Genomic DNA, 19,039 nt, shown 5'->3' on the forward strand with positions numbered 1-19,039 from the left:
AAATCTTAACTTCGTAGAAATCGTAATTCCCACAAGGCAGTGTGTTTTTTTTGTTCCCTTACCTATAACACCCATACTGAGCCGCCGGATTCACCCCCCCTCTGCGTTCCGGCACCTCCCACTTTACACTGCCGCAGCGTATCAAGCCTCAAATATCACCTCAACACTTAACATGCGGTGATTTTCGAGCCAACGTATCGCTGTTCACCACAGACCACACGGTGAGTTTCATGTCTCTGCAAACGAAAGTTTAATGCCGTTTTATGATTGTTTGCTTGAGTGGTCATTGACTCAATGCAAAGGTGGGGGGGCTGCAGCAGTGGATACCTAAATGCTCCGTTTAGCACCAAATGTCCAAATTGTGATCAGAACATCTCTAACTCATCCCAGAATACCCCCAAACAGGGCTTAATGTGCAAAATGGCGAACTAACACTTTAATGACAGAGCTCCATCATATCTTAAAGATCTCATTATAAGATATTTTCCTAACAGAGCACTTTGTTCCCAAACTGCAGGTTTACTTGAGGTTCCCAGAGTTTCTAAAAGTAATAATCAAAATAATAATAATATATTTTATTTATAAAGCACTTTACATCAATTTAATGACCTCAGAGTGCTACATTTTAAAACTAGCATTTAAAAAAAACAGTAAAATAAATTTAAGATTTTTCAGGCAAACTAAAGGCTTTTCTAAAAAGGTGATTTTTCAGGCCTTTTTAAAAAGAATCCACAGTCTGTGGTGCCCTTAGATGGTCAGGGAGAGCATTCCACAGACTGGGTGCAGCTGAGCTGAAGGCCCGGTTGCCCATAGTCCTGAGCCTTGTCCTTTGGAGCTTGAGGAGATTGGCCTGTCCAGAGCGGAGATGACGTGAAGAGGAATGGGGGGCGATGAGTTCTTTGATGTAGGGGGGGGGGGGCAGTGCCATTCGATCCTGTACTGGACAGGAAGCCAATGGAGGGATTTGAGGATGGGTGTGATGTGGTGGTACTTCCGCACCCCCATCAGGATCCTGGCAGCACAGTTCTGAATATACTGCAGGTGCTGGATGTTCTTGCTGGGGATCCTGATGAGAAGTGCGTTGCAGTAGTCCAGCCTGGAGGAGACAAAGGCGTGGACAAGTTTTTCGGAATCAGGGAGAGTGAGTATGGGGCGGAGTTTGGCAATGTTTCTGAAGTGGAAGAAGGAGGTTTTGCAGAGTTGTTTGATGTGAGCCTCAAAGGTCAGGTGAGGGTCCATCCTAACACCGAGATTAGTGATTGAGGGTGAAAGGTGGATGTCGTGGCCGTAGAAGGTGATGCTGGTGATAGTGGATGACCGGATCTGGTGCGGAGTGCCAACAAGAATGGCTTCTGTTTTCGAGCTGTTTAGTTGCAGGAAGTTTGCCGTAATCCAAGCCATTATCTCCTCCAGGCAGGTGGAAACTGTGGATAGGGATGCAGAGAGGGTTGGGTTTGTTTTAATGTAGAGTTGGGAGTAATGAGCGTATCAGTGGAAAGATATTCTATGCCGGCTGATGACAAGACCAAGGGGGAGCATGAAGAGGGTGGGGCCAAGGACAGAGCCTTGAGGGACACCACAGGTAACGGAGTGCATGTCTGATTTTGCACCTCCCAGGGATACATATTCTGTTCTTTCAGTGAGATATGATGTGAACCAAGCCAGGGTAGTGTCAGAAAGTCCGATGGAGGAGTGGAGGCAGTGTAGAAGGATATGGTGGTCGATGGTGTCGAAAACTGCAGTGAGGTCAAGATGGATGAGAAGTGATGGAGAGCCAGCGTCAGCATCAGTAGCAGGTCATTGGTAACCCTGACCAGAGCGGTTTCCGTACTGTGGCCAGAGCGGAAACCAGACTGGAACCTCTCATACAAGCTGTTAGTGGTAAGGTGGTTGTGAAGTTGAGCAGAAACTACCTTTTCCAACACCTTGGATAGGAAAGGTAGGTTGGAGATGGGGCAGTAGTTGACAGGTGTTTCTGGGTCCAGGCTGGGCTTTTTGAGTAGTGGCTTGATGACAGCAGTTTTCAGGGACGTGGGAACATGGCCGGACCGGAGGGACTGTTGATGATTTTGGTGATCATGGGACTTATTGCTGAGGAGTGACTTTAATAAGGACTGAGGGAAGTGGGTCTAGGGCACAGGTGGAGGGATTCATCTTCCTCAGAATGACTTCGATGTCATGCTGTGTGGTGTCAGTGAAACAGCAGAGGAGTTGAGGACTGAGGGTCTGAGGGAGCAGAGAGAGCGAGGGGGCTGGAAGGAGGGGAGGGTGGGGAGGCGGGGGTGCTAGAGAGAACGGAGCGGATGTTGTCTACTTTAGACTTAAAAAAGGAGATGAAGCTGTTGCACCGCTCCTGCGTGCTATCTGCGTGTATGGGGGTCTGAGGTTTGAGGAGGTGATTTAAGGCTGAGAAAAGTTGCTTGGAATTACCAGGGCTATTGTTGATTATATGGGAGTAGAACCGGGACCGTGTGTCACTAAGGGACTTGCTGTAGGCCTTCTGGTGTTCCCGGTAGGCCAGCTTGTGAGCTGCAAGTCCGGAGTCCTGGAAACGCCGTTCAAGGACACGCCCCGTTCTTTTTAACAAGCGTAGCTCACAGTGGAGGGTTGGCAGTGGAGAAATGTTGGAGGTCAGTAGTCAGGGTAATTGGGTTGATGTTTTTAAAGTTCCTGAAACTGATTTGTCATCTGGGCTTATTGAGGGGGGACGGGGTGGGTAGCTCCATTGAGATGGCTTTGTGGTCGGACACGCCCAGATCGTGCACCGAGAGATTGGTGATGGAGGTGGAGCTGGTAATCAGCAAATCAAGGGTGTGGCCTCTTAGTGTGTTGGGACATTGATGTGTTGGGTGAGGTTGAGACTGTCAATGAGATTGAGGAGTTCAGCTAAAGAGTAGGAAGAGGGGTTGTTAACATGAATATTAAAATCACCAAGTATGATGATTTTCCCTGGGGTTGTGCAGAGTGTGGTAAGGAGGTCATGTATTTCAGGGATGAAGACTGGGTTGGGTTTGGGGGGGCGGTATATCAGGAGAACTCACGCTCGATGACTACAACTAAAGCCGTGCAATCAGTTGTTGCCTCATAGGGGTGGGCGATATGGGCAAAAAAAAATATCTCGATATTTTTTAGGATTTTCACGATAAAGATATTTTGACGATATTTAAAAAAAAAAAATTAAAACTTGCGTTAAGATCACAATAAAATGAACACAAGCATGCAAGTCTAAGCACACATGGCCGGTACAGTGAAACTGCGAATGGCTCATTAAATCAGTTATGGTTCCTTTGATCGCTCTACCGTTACTTGGATAACTGTGGCAATTCTAGAGCTAATACATGCAAAACGAGCGCTGACCTTCGGGGATGCTGCATTTATTAGACCCAAAACCCATGCGGGGTGCCTCTCGGGGTGCCCCGGCCGCTTTGGTGACTGATAACCTCGAGGGAGATGTAGCCTGAGAAACGGCTATCACATCCAAGGAAGGCAGCAGGCGCGCAAATTACCCACTCGGGGAGGTAGTGACGAAAAATAACAATACAGGACACTTTAAATCCTTTAACGAGGATCAATTGAAGGGCAAGTCTGTTGCCAGCAGCCGCGGTAATTCCAGCTCCAATAGCGTATCTTAAAGTTGCTGCAGTTAAAAAGCTCGTAGTTGGATCTCGGGATCGAGCTGAAGGTCCGCCGCGAGGCGAGCTACCGTCTGTCCCAGCCCCTGCCTCTCGGCGCCCCCTCGATGCTCTTAGCTGAGTGTCCTGCGGGGTCCGAAGCGTTTACTTTGAAAAAATTAGAGCGTTCAAAGCAGGGCGTGGCGCCGTGGTAAGGGCAGAGGACCACTGGCGCCGCACTTTATTGATTTTTGGCGATTTTTTTTTTTTTTTTTTTTTGCCTATATCTCGATATTGCAAAATTACTCATCGTCAAAACAACATTCACGATAATTTCGCAAATGATACATATCGCCCACCCCTATTGCCTCATCATGTTGGCACTTTGAGCTGCACGACTTTGAGCTGTCGTGCAGCTCAGTGCGCTCCACGACAGGGGCATGGGTGTTTTGATGCGTATGTGTGCATTGCTCCGATTATGATTGGCAGTCCAGCCACGGCATGAAAGTCCCTCTTAATTTGTACTTGTTGGACGGCGGTGTATGGGAATTTGATGTACCATGGGTGATAAGTTTTGATGACCAAGGGGAGCGCACGACTCACAGAGGACTGGGACACACCCGATCTGTCTCCAATCTCCCCTCTGAAAGGTTCAAGTGGCCAAAAATCCAAGGGTGGTGAGGAACTGGGTTTGATCTGCGTGTTTCTCTCTGGAGTTGTGGCTCTAGCAAGCTGCATATTTGCAGCAGCACAGTATGGTAATCTTAATCGCGATGTCAGCCATTCGTCTGTCTCCACGTGGGTATCTACACGCTCTCTTCCAAGAGCCTGACTCGCTAAGGCATCCAAAAGTAGCAAGTCAGCCGCTGGTTACGCTTCACATTGACCTTGTTATATACAGAGTCAAATTAACTTGCAATTAATGCATAATTTAAGTCAAACAGAATAATGTCAGCATAATTATGGGGTATAATGTATATATTTATTTATGATTGCTTCAAAGTAATTAAATAGACAATCCATTAGTCAAGCAAACTTGATTCGAATAACAGCGGACTATGTTACGAAACTCCTACGACAGGTCTGGATCACTCGTAAATTCTGTTGGTACCTGAAAGAAAACGTAAAATACAAAAAGATTGGTGAATGCGCAAATTCTCTTAAATCACTCGTACAGACGATTTAAGAACAAATCTGTGCGTACGAACAGTTCTTGCATGAGGCCCATTGTTCTGTCCGATTCTCTTTGTAAACAGGAGGGATAATACCGTTTACAAATATACAATTAAAAGAAAAAGAATAAAATTATATCCAAAACTTGTGGAAAGAAGTAGAATGATTTAAAAGTGAATAAAGCAGTAAGCAGCAGGAGGAAGCAGAGACACGTCTGCATTCTTCAGAAGCAGGAAGTAGATATATATCACATATGTCAGTCAAATCGTCTGTGACCTTAATTAACACAATGTCTTCATCTTCAATTGTGTATATTGTGCAAATTTCTCTTACGTTGCGGGAACCTTCCTGCCATTCTCTTCTATGGAAGCAGGTCTTCTCCACGTGTCCGTGATTCCTTTCAGCTTCCAATGTTTCAGCCTGTGGTCCTTAATGAGCACCCAGTCTCCTGGCTGCAGATGATGTTGGACCGCCGTGGCTGGCACAGGGAGTACAGCTTTCACTTGTGAGTGTAACGACAACAGGGCTGCCGACAAGTTCGCACAATATCCTATCGTTTTAGCCTTGTACTGGCCAGTGGTAAGGGCAGGTCTCACTGGACCTACGCCGGTAGACGGGGGTATTCCAAACACTTTCAAAGGGACTAAGACCATGTTTATTTCTAATTCGCATGTGCATGTGGTAAGGCACTAGTGGGAGGGCTTTCAACCACGATAGCCCATTGTCTTCACAACGTTTGGCCAGTTTATTTTTTATGGTGCCGTCCTCCCACTCCACTGCACCTGCATACTATGGATGATAAGAACAATGATGCCTAATTGTTGTGGAGGCTTATTAATAATTCACGATTGTAGACTAGCTTCTCTGTTTAGTAATCGCGAATCGCGCGTCTGTCAGGACACAGCCTATAATGGCGCATTTCCACTAGCTCGCTTTGGCTCGGCACGGCGCGCTATTAGCGTGTTTCTACTAGCACGCAGTACCTGCAACCGGGTAGACTTTTGGTATCAACTCAGCCCTGGTTCCAAGCGAGCCGAAGCATTACTAAAACATGACGTCAGCCGACTGCCTTCCACTGATTGGCCGATGAGTGTCGTCACTGGAAGCGTCATAACCGCACAACGACCGACTAGAATGTAAATAAATACAAGACTCAAGACAAGACTCCACATTTTACTGCTTCAGTTTGTACTGCTACGAGATGGCTTCACAGAGGAAATCCACTCCTTGGTCGGTCACGGAGGTCCAGACGTTCCTGACTCTGGGCACCGTGTAAATGACGTCACGGAGGTTTTGCGCAACCGTGTTACGACGACCCCACCCACGTCGAGGAGGCACGAAGTGATACTAGGTTGTAATGGAAACACAACCGTGCCGTGCCATGCCGTGCCGTGCCGAGCCATGCCGAGTCGTCCAGGGCTAGTGGATATGCGCCATAAGTTCCCCTAAGACTTAGAATGAAGAGGCAGGAAGCGGTCAATCCCCTTTATGGTGCTTTAATCCAGTAAAGATAGCACTTACAGGTGTGGTGTGTGTGGGTGTGTGTGGTTCTGGAATAAACCAAACAATAATAGCTATCAATAAACAGCTTACAATATGTTTAACCATAGCACACAATCCAAATAACAATGTAATTAGCATGAAGATATGAACATCATACTCAGAGATAATATGCATGAGATACTATATCAGATATCTAACTGGAAACAAGAAAATGGTCAGTGACATTCAGATAGCATAACATAAATTACTTTGAACCATTAGCGAAGATAGCTAACACTGCTGAAAATACTCAACTAGCAGACTTATAAATATAACAACAAAGAAATGCTCCGGTAAACAAACAATATAACTTACATTTCTCTGGACGCACACTGAACCACAAACGGCAGATAAACCGACACAAAGTAATAACTTTGTAGATAGATAAGTTTCATCCACGTTATCCAGTTTGTCACGATCTTCTGTCTCGTCTTCTCTTATGCGAACCGCGGCACTCCCGCGATTAAGCGCGGCAGCATCCCCTGGTGGCTAGACCATTTTAAATTACCCGCTGTCATGCAACCTTCAGAACAGTAATGTTAAAACCCAAATATTGTGAAATTTCATCAAGAGCTCGGTTAGCAAACCCGGGCCCATTATCACTACTTACGAGCCTTGGTATGCTCCAGCGTGGTTTAATGTAAACCAGGAGGATTTTTGCCACCGTTCCTGCATCCTGTTTAGAAGTGGGAAAACCTTCAACCCATTTGCTGAACATACACACTATTCACAAACAATACTTCTTCCCCTCTGAGTTAATTCAATAAAATAAAATTCATTAAATGTTCAAAGGGTCTATCGAGGGGTGGATGACCTTGCTGTTGCACTTTGATCACTCCTGATGTGTTGTTTGTTGCACAAATAACACATGTTTTGCTAAACTCAAAACAGCAAATGTTGAAGAACCTTTACCAGTTAGCATTTATAGCAGTCTGCATTCCACACGATCTTTACCATGACTCAACTTAGCATATGTATGAAAGAGGGCCCTTGGGAAACAAGGTTTACTGTCAGGGCAAATCCAAACTTCATTCTTAAAGGTTGCCCCTGAGCGTGACCACAAGGTGCGCTCTTGAGCAGAGGCAAGAGACTTGAAGTGTCAGGAGATCTGCATATGGGCTGAGGTCAACTGGTACAGATAACAGATAGAAGCAGGGTTGCCAACTCTCACGCATCTGCCGTGACACTTAGTGTCACGCTCTCACACTTAACAAAGAAATCTCACGCTAGATAATTTTTTCTTTCTGTGTTGATTTTTTTCACTCTCGTTCTCGGACCACAGCAGAGTGTCTAATCCCTCTCTGATTGTTGATTCGCTGGAAACGGCTTGGCATTACGTCAGTCGGTACGTCAGTGACGTTGGTCTGCCAAGGCTAAATCTCACTACAGCAATGTAGTGTTATTCGATTCAAGTGAGCGCGGCCAGTTCAGTCTGAGGGAAAGGACGGAATTTGCCACTTCACTGAGAAGCCGCGAAATCAGTAAGGTAAGGTCAACTTCAACGTTTTGTCATTATAGTCAAACAAATAACTAGGGGGACCTTGTACATTGTCATTTTGTACATTTTCTGTTAAACTCTGAATTGATCTATGACTATGGCATGAAACTCCATTAAAAATCTACATATGCCATCTCACCTTTGCCTTGAAATTTGTTGAACCAGCCTAGACTAGTTTCTCTCTGTTAAACAACATTGTCTTTTGAAGGGCAGCTGAGGATATAGGCTATGAATGAGATGTGGATTTAGGATTTGCCATGTCTAACTAGTCACCCTAAAATCGACTAGAATGGAAGAAATTGCATTTAAGAAATGCAAAATTTTCTAGAGGAAGGCCCCACACTCTGCACTATTGCATACTCATAAAATCTATACATGTATCTACACAGATATATATATATCTGTACTGTGGAACAACTTCTGAGATGCGTGTCGCGAACCGACCCTCTGAAATCTCACTCCAAGGTTTTTGGAAAAGTTGGCAACCCTGTAGAAGAGAGAGAAAAAATGTTCAGATGAGGCTGCTTCCTTTGCTGCATTACCTGCAGAGATAGGATCAGAAGATGAAGTGAGAGTTTCACACTTCACAACAGAAACAGCCTTTGGCAATAGAATGGCATGAAGAAGGGCTGAAACAAGTGTATGATGTACGATCGGTTTGCCTGCCGATGTCAGAAACCTGTGTTTCCATAATGTACCAAAATCATGTACTACACCAAATGCATAGTGCGAATCAGTGTATATAATGACAGTTCTACCCTTTGCCTTCTTGCATGCCTCTGTGAGAGCTACCAGCTCTGCTGCTTGTGCTGAAAACTGTAAGGAAGTCTCCCACTAACAAGCGTGTTATGTGATGTAACTCCAGCAAAACCATCCTGTCTAGCGCCTGTCTCGGGTGAGTGCGAGGCTGAGCCATCAACAAACAATTCTAAGTCTGCATTAGGGAGGAGCGTATCTGTCAGATCTGCTGTAGGATCTCAACACAGTCATTTGGTTCCCAATCATCTGCTGTTGGAAGAAGAGTTGCAGAATTCAGATATTACAGCGTTTTATCTCGACGTTGGGTAGTTAAAGTTATGTGTTATGATATCTAAGCCACCTCTGTGCAGATAAACGTGATGTTTTCTGAGCATGTAAGATGTGAGAGGCAGCAAGAGTGACCATAAGTGTTACATCAGAGTACCTGACAATATCAAGTGATGCTAACACTGCTGCTAAGAGGGAGAAGATGTCATAAATCCAGCTTTTTGATCCACAAATTGGGTTAAGGCAGGCGCAAGGTTGGGGCCTTAGACCAGGATGTCTTCAAATCTTCAAATGCTTTTTCTACACCAGGACTCCAAGTTAATTTGTCATTTATATTACATTTTTAATACATTTATAATTTATTAATTTGTAATTAATCATTTATCCTCCCTGTTTCCAGTGTCTGCTCTCGGGCCCAAGTAACTTTAAGGCGGCTAGCAACCTATCCGTGACACCTTTTTGCATTATGGTTGTCCCACAGTAACTTCTCTCCTCTATTTAAACTTTCCTCCAGTTTATGTTGCTTTGATGAAAATTCTGACATCGACTTCAGATTAAAATTTCACTGCTTTGTCTCTTCCCTTAATTGCTGAATTGAAAGTCAACTTTAGCACTGTCCTTTGGCCCAACTTTAGCCAGAGTTAGCAGAGTGAAATTGTTGTATGCAGTGAACCTGATACCAATTATCAAATCAAATCAAAGCACATTTCATGTACAAAACAATTCAAAGTGCTTTACATAAAATAAAAGCATTGCAGCAGGGATGTGAAGAAGCATTAAAAATACAGAAGAATATAAAGAGAAACAAACAAAATAATTTAAATGAATTTAAAAACAAGCTACAGTCCAGATAAATTAAAAGATACCGTGCAGATTTAATGCATAGACACATGAGAAAAGAATTTTTTTTAACCTGGATTTAAAATGTCTACATTTGGTGAAAGTTTAATCTCCACTGGCAGTTTGTTCCACTTGTTTGCAGCATAACAGCTAAATGCTGCTTCTCCATGTTTAGTCTGGACTCTGGACTGGACTAGCTGACCTGAGTCCTTGGATCTAAGAGCTCTGCTGGGTTTATATTCTCTGAACATATCACAGATGTATTTTGGGCCTAAACCATTCTGGGATTTGTAAACCATCAGCAGGCTTTTGAAATCTATTATGTGACTGACTGGAAGCCAGTGTAAAGATTTTAAAACTGGTGGGATGTGTTCAGATCTCTTAGTCCTGGTTAAAACTCTAGCAGCATTGGTAAATGTCTTGAGACTCAGGCCTTTACAATCACTGACCAAGTTCGTAACCTTGGAGTGTTGATGGACACAGATCTGACTTTCAGCAGCCACATCAAAGCTGTCACCAAGGCAGCTTTTTACCTTTCATTTTATTTAAAGCACTTTGAATTGTTTTATACATGAAATGTGCTATACAAATAAATTTGACTTGACTTGACTTTACATTTGTTGCAGACTGTAGTTCATACAAAATCTTTACAGTTTCTTATACTTGGACATTGTCATCTATTTTCACCAAAGACAATTTATCCTTTTTTTTAATGTTGAATTACAATGACCACTTATGTTTGTTCTACACGGACATACCTTAAAATAGATTTAAAGAGTTAGGACATGCACAAAGTGTATGGAAATTTGCATGTGGTGCCATGTCGTACAACATTTCTATTTTAGGCTAGTTGCTTCTTGGTACACTTCCTACTTAATTTGCAACTGAGGGAGACAAACAAATTCACACTGGAACAAAAGTAAACTTGTTCAGAGTCACATTTCTGCTGATTGAACTGTCTAATACTTGAAAGCTGCTAGTTAATATTTGTATATCGATAACGGTTCAGATGACCTATGCTGGGTGAAAGGAGCCCCTGACACTAAACTACACACAACGTTGGTGTAATCATTCGATTCAACTCCATTTAAACAGAGCTCTGATGAGATCAACTTGTCTTGCACCTAATGACAAACTCAGTAAATCTATAGTTGAATGTTTACTAGCTAAAGAACAAGATATGATTATGACTCGCATTTAACAAATGCCAGAAACATGAGTCCATAGGATTTCTTATCCTATATGAATATTGCTATCTGTTTGCTTCAAGCTACAGTTTCAATTTTAGAAGTTTACAGTGCAAGGTCACCGTCATGTTTCCAGCTTCTTGCAATTCTCCAATTGTCCATAAAATTGATCATTTCCAGTTTATATTACTATCACGACAGAAAAACTGGTCATTACATCTTGATGTCTGTTTTTTCTCAAAGAATCTGTTCTGAGCAACAAAAAAGCAAGAAGCCCTCTGAGACGCACACCTAAACGAACGCCTGCTAATGAGCAGAACAAAGTTGTTTACAGAGGACTGAGACAGAAGTGGCACTCTGCATACAGACAGCTGAAAAAGCTGCAGGCGAGGTTTGACTTTTTGTTTATACAAAACTACTTTAGCTTCAGCTTGATCCGAGCTTCCAATCTGCATGTAACAACATTCTGCAAACACTGTTCTGCAACCTCTTACTCCAGGTTTACAAGACTCAAAAATATACTGAATAGATGGTTTCGTTGAAACTGATTTAGAGACATTTCATCATTAATTGGTGTTGCAGCCTCAGAAATATTCCACTCAGATAAATATTAAAATATGACTGATGGATAGCAACCACCTTTGCCAGGGACAAGCTGTACATATCTCACATTGCCGCAGGCCTGTTTCTTTGGATTGAAAATGGCACATACAATACTTTTATATGTATGTTTAATCAGTGTAAATACTTATACAAAGACAGCATAGAAATTTGTTTATTCTTATTGCAATAATATACCGCCAAATTAAAACAAATATCTCCAGGCATATTCCTGCCCTATTTTGAAGATTATTGCAGTACATACACTGCAAGTTAAATCCAGAGAGACTTGTTTTTATACCGATCTACCTGTGAGCCCAAATTTTTTTCTCTTTTAATTTGTCCCTTTCTGATTGACAAAACGTTTCTAGGTCAAATGTGGACCTGGATCAAATTCAAAATGAAGTTAAAAGGTACAACATGTTGAGGTGGGAATGCTAAATGTCATTTGTTTCATGTCAGACAAGACATATAAATATCCTACTGGGAGTTTCTTACTTGGAAGGTGGTTGGTGGCACCATGGACAGCTGGACATGTACACAAACTGATGAGAGAAAAAAAAGAATAGGCCTTGACTAGATTTCTAACAGTTACTGATATAATTTCATGACATTTTCACACATGCTAGAGATAATGTTTCATGTGTTCCAAAGTGAATATAAGATGTAAGAGCAACACTTCTGGGCCATATTCACCTTTTTTTTTTTTTAATACTGTAAATGATTGATATGGACAAAATACAATAGATGTTTGAAACGGTCTTGTTTTGAGCGAGAACATGCTGCAAGCGATTGCAAAACGGCTGAAGTCTAATCAGAGGGGCAATTTCCGGTGTTAAAGTAACAGTGGTTGTTTTACCTGGACTGGCAGGCTAGTTTTATTATCTAATTATGAAAAAAAACACTCTTACATAGATGTTGATAGTTGCCCACTGGTTTACTATAGCAGTATACTTTCCCCTTTCTGCCATAGAACTTTACACTCTTAAAACTGCAGGGTTATTTTTGGGTATTAGTAATAACCACACATGCTGGGTTAAGTGCATAATTTTGTATGTGACTCATAAATGGGTTGCAATTGGGTAAAATGGCAACCCTTTTTTGTTGGGTTGGTGATGAAGCACAAAATCTGATTTAAATTTCAAGACATGCCGATCCGCCATCTTTTTGGACAACCGTCAATGTGGAGGTAAGTTGAAAATGTGCTTCACTTTGAAATCTAAAGTTATTTGATAGTTATTACTAGTTATTACTAGTATTACTTGTTATTACTAGTTATTACTAGTTATTTCCTTATTTCAGCGCATCAATCTGCTCAGGTACAACTAGCTAGACTCACTGTCATTTTGGATTAGTTTACCAACTATTCATATGGTTCGTGACATTCAGATAATCATTTATGGACACTTACATTAGCTGGCTCTGCGCACCGATTTCTTGGCTAACCAACTGGTACAGACAGCTAATGTAAAATATATTATGTCAATAAATGTTGTGATTTAATTGTATGATGAATGACCAATGTGAGGTAGTCAGCCAATGCATTTCTACGAATGCTCACGGTCACAGAAGCAGGTAGCTAGGACAGCGGGAAAATTATTAGCAAGCTAGTGATTACTGTAATGTAATCGCTAGAAGCTTTATGTTTGCGCCCATGTGGTTACCCCCCCGCCAGTGTCGAATTTTGTCGACATGATGCCGCACTGAATAAACCCATCGGGATTTTTTTTTTTTTTTCCAAAATAGGATGTCAAATGTGGTTTGACCTCCAATCCATTAGGTGTCAGATTTACTTCACTTCTAGATAGATTAGGACGCTTAATATGGTGTTTTGTTGAAGACTACAAAACCGGACATAGAGTTTTTTCCCCATTGAGCCAGTGAAAACACTGAAGCAGACATGTAGTGGCATTATGTGGACAATTCTACTGAATAAACGCCCAAATGCATTCAAACGGTAGGGTTGATGATCCATGATGGTACATATGTATTCTGTGATAACGTGTACTAATAAATCATAATGTCCGTCCAGGGCTTGTCCTTTTTTGGTGTCTTTATTGTACACAATACCCAACTGTCACAACCTGTTCTCAGACTGCTGTCTGTCTCATCCTGTCCCACTCAGGTGTTATAAGTTCCGGTTTATCAGTATCTCTATAGGTGACACAAGTAGGTTATCCCTCTGGTGGCATGGGGGTAGTACTGCATATAATATTCAGGATACTACATCCCTCCCCTCTTAAGTTTAAAGTATTCCAGTGAAATTATATACTGAATCTCCATAACAACCTAAGGTTTCTTACAATAACTAAACCATGTTACTGTACGTCTTTTACAGGTTAAAGGGCAAATGCCAAGAAACAACTGAAATAACTATGGCAAGGCTTGTTTACAAATGTTTTCTTTTTACGTCTTTTTTTTTCTTCTTCTTTTTTTTTCTAACCAGGAAGGTTGGGTAGACTGCCAAACCTTCTAGTGCATATCCCAGAGCGTATTCTGACTCTTTCTTGAGGGATGTCACTTATAACAAACAAAGTCTCTCAGATATGCAGGAGTCTGTCTGGTGCGTACAGATCTTCGTAGCACAGGTGTCTGTTCAGCTCCTGTCTTTGGCAAATGTTCAGCTGGAGGATGAACCTGGGCTGGCTCAGCAGGCTGCTCAGTCACTTCCCCTCCTACGGCTGTGGGAACGACCGGGTCTGCAGGCACGACCTCCACTGCTTGCTCTGGCAACTGCAGCCTTTCAGGCTCTCCTCTCACCTCAGGACTGGACATGTCGTTCGATGATGCGTGACGCTTGCGAATCTGGTCGACATGACGTCTCAACATGCGTCCATCTCCTGTCTGTACCGTGTAGGATACGGGTCCAGTGTTCTCATCTACTACTGCTGGTATCCACTTCGGTCCATGGCTGTAGTTACGTACGTATACGTCATCTCCAGATGCAAAACTTCTCCACTTACTGTGTGTGTCGTGATGTTCTTTTTGTTTGAGTTGTCTTTTACGCATCTTTGACTTCACATCAGGCAGCAGAAGATCCAGTGTGGAACGCAGTCGTCTGGACATGAGCATTTCAGCGGGTGACAAGCCAGTAGTACTTTGTGGTGTAATTCGGTAGTTGAACAGAAATCTGGCTATTTTTGTTTCCAGTGTGTCTCCTTTTGTTTTCTTAATTCCTTGTTTGAATGTCTGCACAGCTGTTTCAGGAATGCCTCGAACTGTTGACTGGTAAAGCATGTTCCGTTGTCAGATACTATGGTCTGGGGTAGCCCATGTATACTAAAACATTGTCTCAACTTTTCAATAGTCACCTGACTTGTTGAACTGTTTGTTGGGTATACATCAATCCATTTGGAATGTGCATCGACGATGATCAGGAACATCTTTCCAAGGTAAGGACCGGCATAATCGATATGCAGTCTGCTCCAGGGCGTTTCAGGCCACTCCCATGGATGAAGCGGCGCCCCTGCAGGACAGTTCCTGTTTTCTTGGCAGGTGTGGCAGGACTGAACTTCCTTCTCGATATCGAAATCCATTCCTGGCCACCACACAAATGAGCGTGCTAAGCCTTTCATCCTGGATATGCCTGGGTGTGTGGCATGCAACTGTTTCAGTATCCCACCCCTTCCTTTCATCGGAACGACCACTCTCAACCCCCAGAGTACACATCCATCTCTCACACTTAGTTCCAGCTTTCTCTTACTGTACGGTTTGAACGCTGTATCCACCTCCTTTGGCCATCCTTTCAGGCACCAGAGTAACACTTGCGACAGTGTCTCATCTTTGGCTGTCCACTGCTTCACCTGAGCTGTGGTGATTGGTGGATCTTCCATCACATCCAGCATAAGGACTTGGTCGGCGGCGTCCTCTTCCTCCGTCTGTGGCAGAGGCAACCTGCTCAGTGCGTCTGCGTTTGCATGTTCTTTTCCAGGTTTGTAAATTATTTTGTATTCGTATGTTCGTAACAGGATTGCCCATCGCTGCACTCTCGGTGAACCCATCTGAGGAACCGGCTTCTTCTCATGGAAAAGCGATATCAGCGGTTTGTGGTCAGTGCTGATTGTAAACATTCGTCCATAGATGTACTTGTGGAATCTCTTTACTCCGAAGATGATGGCTAAGCCCTCTTTATCCAGTTGCGAGTATCGCTTCTCGGCTGGTGTCAGTGTGCGTGACATAAAACCTAATGGTTTCTCACTGCCATCTTCCATGACATGGGACAATACGGCACCTACTCCGTATGGTGAGGCGTCGCATGCCAGTAACAATTCTTTGTCTGCTGAGTAGGGACTCAGGACTTTGGCTGATTTCAGCATCTGTTTGGACAATCGAAAAGCATCTTCCTGCTCTTTGTTCCAGGTCCACTGGGACTCTTTTCTCAGCAACTGATGCAGCGGAGCTAAGCGTGTGGCTAGGTTAGGGAGAAACTTGTTATAGTAATTCAGTAAACCAAGGTAAGCTTTCAATTCGGTCACTGTGGTTGGCTGTGGAGCCTCTTCAATGGCTGTCACCTTGCTTTGCACTGGGTGCAGGCCTTCCGCATTGATAATGTGACCTAAGTACTCCACCTCGTTTCTCAGGAATGCACACTTGCGTCTGTGAAGTCGCAGGCCAGCTTCCTTCAGTCTCCTCAGTACCTCGTCCAGCGTTTTTAGATGCTCAGCTTCATCTTCCCCTGTCAATAATATGTCATCTAAATACACAGCTACTCTAGGGAGGCCCTGTAGCAAGCTTTCCATGGTTCTCTGGAAAATTGCTGGAGCAGATGACACTCCACGATGTGTGTTGACTGTTAAGTATTTCTTGGATTCTTCATCCATCACAATCTGCTGATAAGCATGACTTAAATCTAGCTTGGAAAACTGTTTCCCTCTGGCCAGGGTATTAAACAAATCTTCCACTCGGGGAATGGGGTACTGCTCTAGGGAGGAGGCGTTGTTGACTATTAATTTGTAATCACCGCAGATCCTGGCAGAACCATCCGGCTTCAGGACAGGTACGATGGGTGCTGCCCACTCAGCATACTTTACTGGTGTTATGATGCCCTCTCTCTGCAGTCTATCAAGCTCCTCTTCAACTTTTGCTCTCATGGTATATGGAACTGAGCGGGGTCTGTAGAACTTGGGACAGGCTTCAGCTGACACTCGAATTGTTGCTTTCATGCCTTTTAACATGCCTAGCTCTTCTTTAAAAACATCTTCATGCTTTGAAAGTACTAGCTGTAGCCCTTGTTTCTCGGTTCTCACATGTCTTATCTCATCCCATTTCAGCTTCAGTCTCTCCAGCCATGCTCTTCCTAGCAAACTAGGTCCAGTACCTTTCACTACCACTAGGGGCAGTGTCTTCACTTGCTGGCCATAGATCACTTCCACATCTGCTACTCCTACAACTTTAATTTTCTCTCCTGTGTAAGATCTCAGTGTAAGCTTGGTTTCTTTTAGTTGTGGGCGCTTGTTTTCTTTCCACATTTCATTAAAGTTTGTCTCATTCATGACACTCACGCTACATCCAGTGTCAATCTCAAAGTTTACTTTCTGCCTATTCACCTCCATCTTTACTTCAAATGGCTTAATTCTTTTGGTTGAGGTTTCTGTTTTAATGCAAGCTAACGTAAATGCTTCCTCTTGCTCTGATGAACTATCATCTGGCCTCTCCCATACCTTGTGTGCTTTCTGTGGGCGTGCGCGTCGCTCTTCTCTGTTTGGTTTCTTTTCATCTGGTCGTGAGCTCCCTTTATTTTTATTTCGACAAGCTTTGGCGATGTGCCCTATTTTTCCACAAGCGTAACACTTTGCTTCTTTAAACTTGCACTCGCCTGCACTGTGTTGCTTTCCGTTACATCTGTAGCACTCTTTCTTTTTCCAATCACCCTTTCTCTCCTTTCCCTCAGTTTTCACGCTGTTGCAAGCCAACGGGGCTTTGGATTGAAGGTCTTGTACATTCTTACTGGCGGCTTCGGCAGCTACGGCAATTTTAAATGCCTTCTCAAATGTTAACTCAGTTTCAGACAACAAACGTCGTTGAATCCTATCATCATTGTTTCCGCAAACGAGGCGATCCCGTAACATTTGCTCCAGTGTAGTGCCAAAGTTACAATCCTGAGCTAGTCGTCTCAGCTCGGCTACGTATGCACTCACAGTTTCACTAGGCTGACGGGCACGAGAGTCGAATTTGTATCTCTGCACAATCTCGCTTGGTTTAGGATGGAAGTGGTCTTTCATTATAGTGACTATCTGGCGGTATGTTTTCGTGCTGGGCTTCTCTGGACTCACCAGGTTCCGTATGAGCTTGTATGTGGCTGGTCCCACAACGCTAATGAGGATAGCTCTTTGCTTATCTCCATCATCAATTTCATTAGCTTCGAAAAACTGATCTAGAATCTCGCAGTACTCTTCCCAAGTCTGCTCCTTCGAATCAAATGCTGACAGATTTCCTACCGTCACATTCATCTTCGTTTCACGTGCTCTGGTCCTGCGTCCACCCTTTTGTTAGCACCGTTTCGTCTTTCGTTCCAAACAATCCACCGTCCTCCTCCTTCAAGCACTTGTCATCGTCCTTGTATTCTCGTCGCCAATATGTGATAACGTGTACTAATAAATCATAATGTCCGTCCAGGGCTTGTCCTTTTTTGGTGTCTTTATTGTACACAATACCCAACTGTCACAACCTGTTCTCAGACTGCTGTCTGTCTCATCCTGTCCCACTCAGGTGTTATAAGTTCCGGTTTATCAGTATCTCTATAGGTGACACAGCTAGGTTATCCCTCTGGTGGCATGGGGGTAGTACTGCATATAATATTCAGGATACTACATATTCATAATATATTTTGCTCCTAAATGAGATATGTGAATAGTACTGTATTATCTGCCACGGCATACTGCCCAATGCTATTAACGTTGCCTGAGGGAATGAATTCATTTGACCACCACCACCACCAAACGAGAAAGCTAGCTAGTTTCTAGCCAACACAGAACATGTTATGTTGACAAAGATCATATTATAGGCCTACAATCCTTTAAGAAGCCTAAAATTGCTCAAGATTTCGGTGGTAGATAAATGAGGGCCCCGTGGTTGAACACTGTAAGTGAAAACATTATTTATTAGGCAACTCGTTTGGTGGCTGTGGTGGTCAAATGCACGTGTTGTGTAGCTTAGCCTACCATACAGTCTGCACCGTTTCCCCATAGGACTAGAACTATGCTAACGTTAGCTTGAGACGAGTATCAATACGCCAGTCAGTGTCTATTTCCAAGCAATATACCTACATATGTGGCGGTTAAAATAAGACCCATGGCATTAAAAACGAGACATTTGGGAGCTTTGAAAGTCTATAAATCGCTGAATAAATACAGGTGGAAATGACTGGCCCAGGCGAGCTAGCGGCTAACAACTAGCCAACCTGAGGTAAAATACACAGGGCTAGAACTAGCTATCTAGCTAACATAGAACAACATGCAATGTTTACAACTAACAAATGACACAACCATTTAAAGGTAGGGTAGGAGATCCTGGATTTTGAGTCCAGCGAAGCTGCATTTTGAAAATACACAGGTAAAAAGTCC

General features: G+C 43.3%; 1 pseudogene; it reads right to left on the bottom strand.

Moving 5' to 3' along the window:
• Positions 1 to 747: 747 nt before the first annotated feature.
• Positions 748 to 17,973, bottom strand: LOC142390423 (uncharacterized; annotated as a pseudogene).
• Positions 17,974 to 19,039: the final 1,066 nt, after the last annotated feature.

The sequence above is a fragment of the Odontesthes bonariensis genome, chromosome 10, assembly GCF_027942865.1.
Source record: "Odontesthes bonariensis isolate fOdoBon6 chromosome 10, fOdoBon6.hap1, whole genome shotgun sequence".
Classification (NCBI taxonomy): domain Eukaryota; kingdom Metazoa; phylum Chordata; class Actinopteri; order Atheriniformes; family Atherinopsidae; genus Odontesthes; species Odontesthes bonariensis.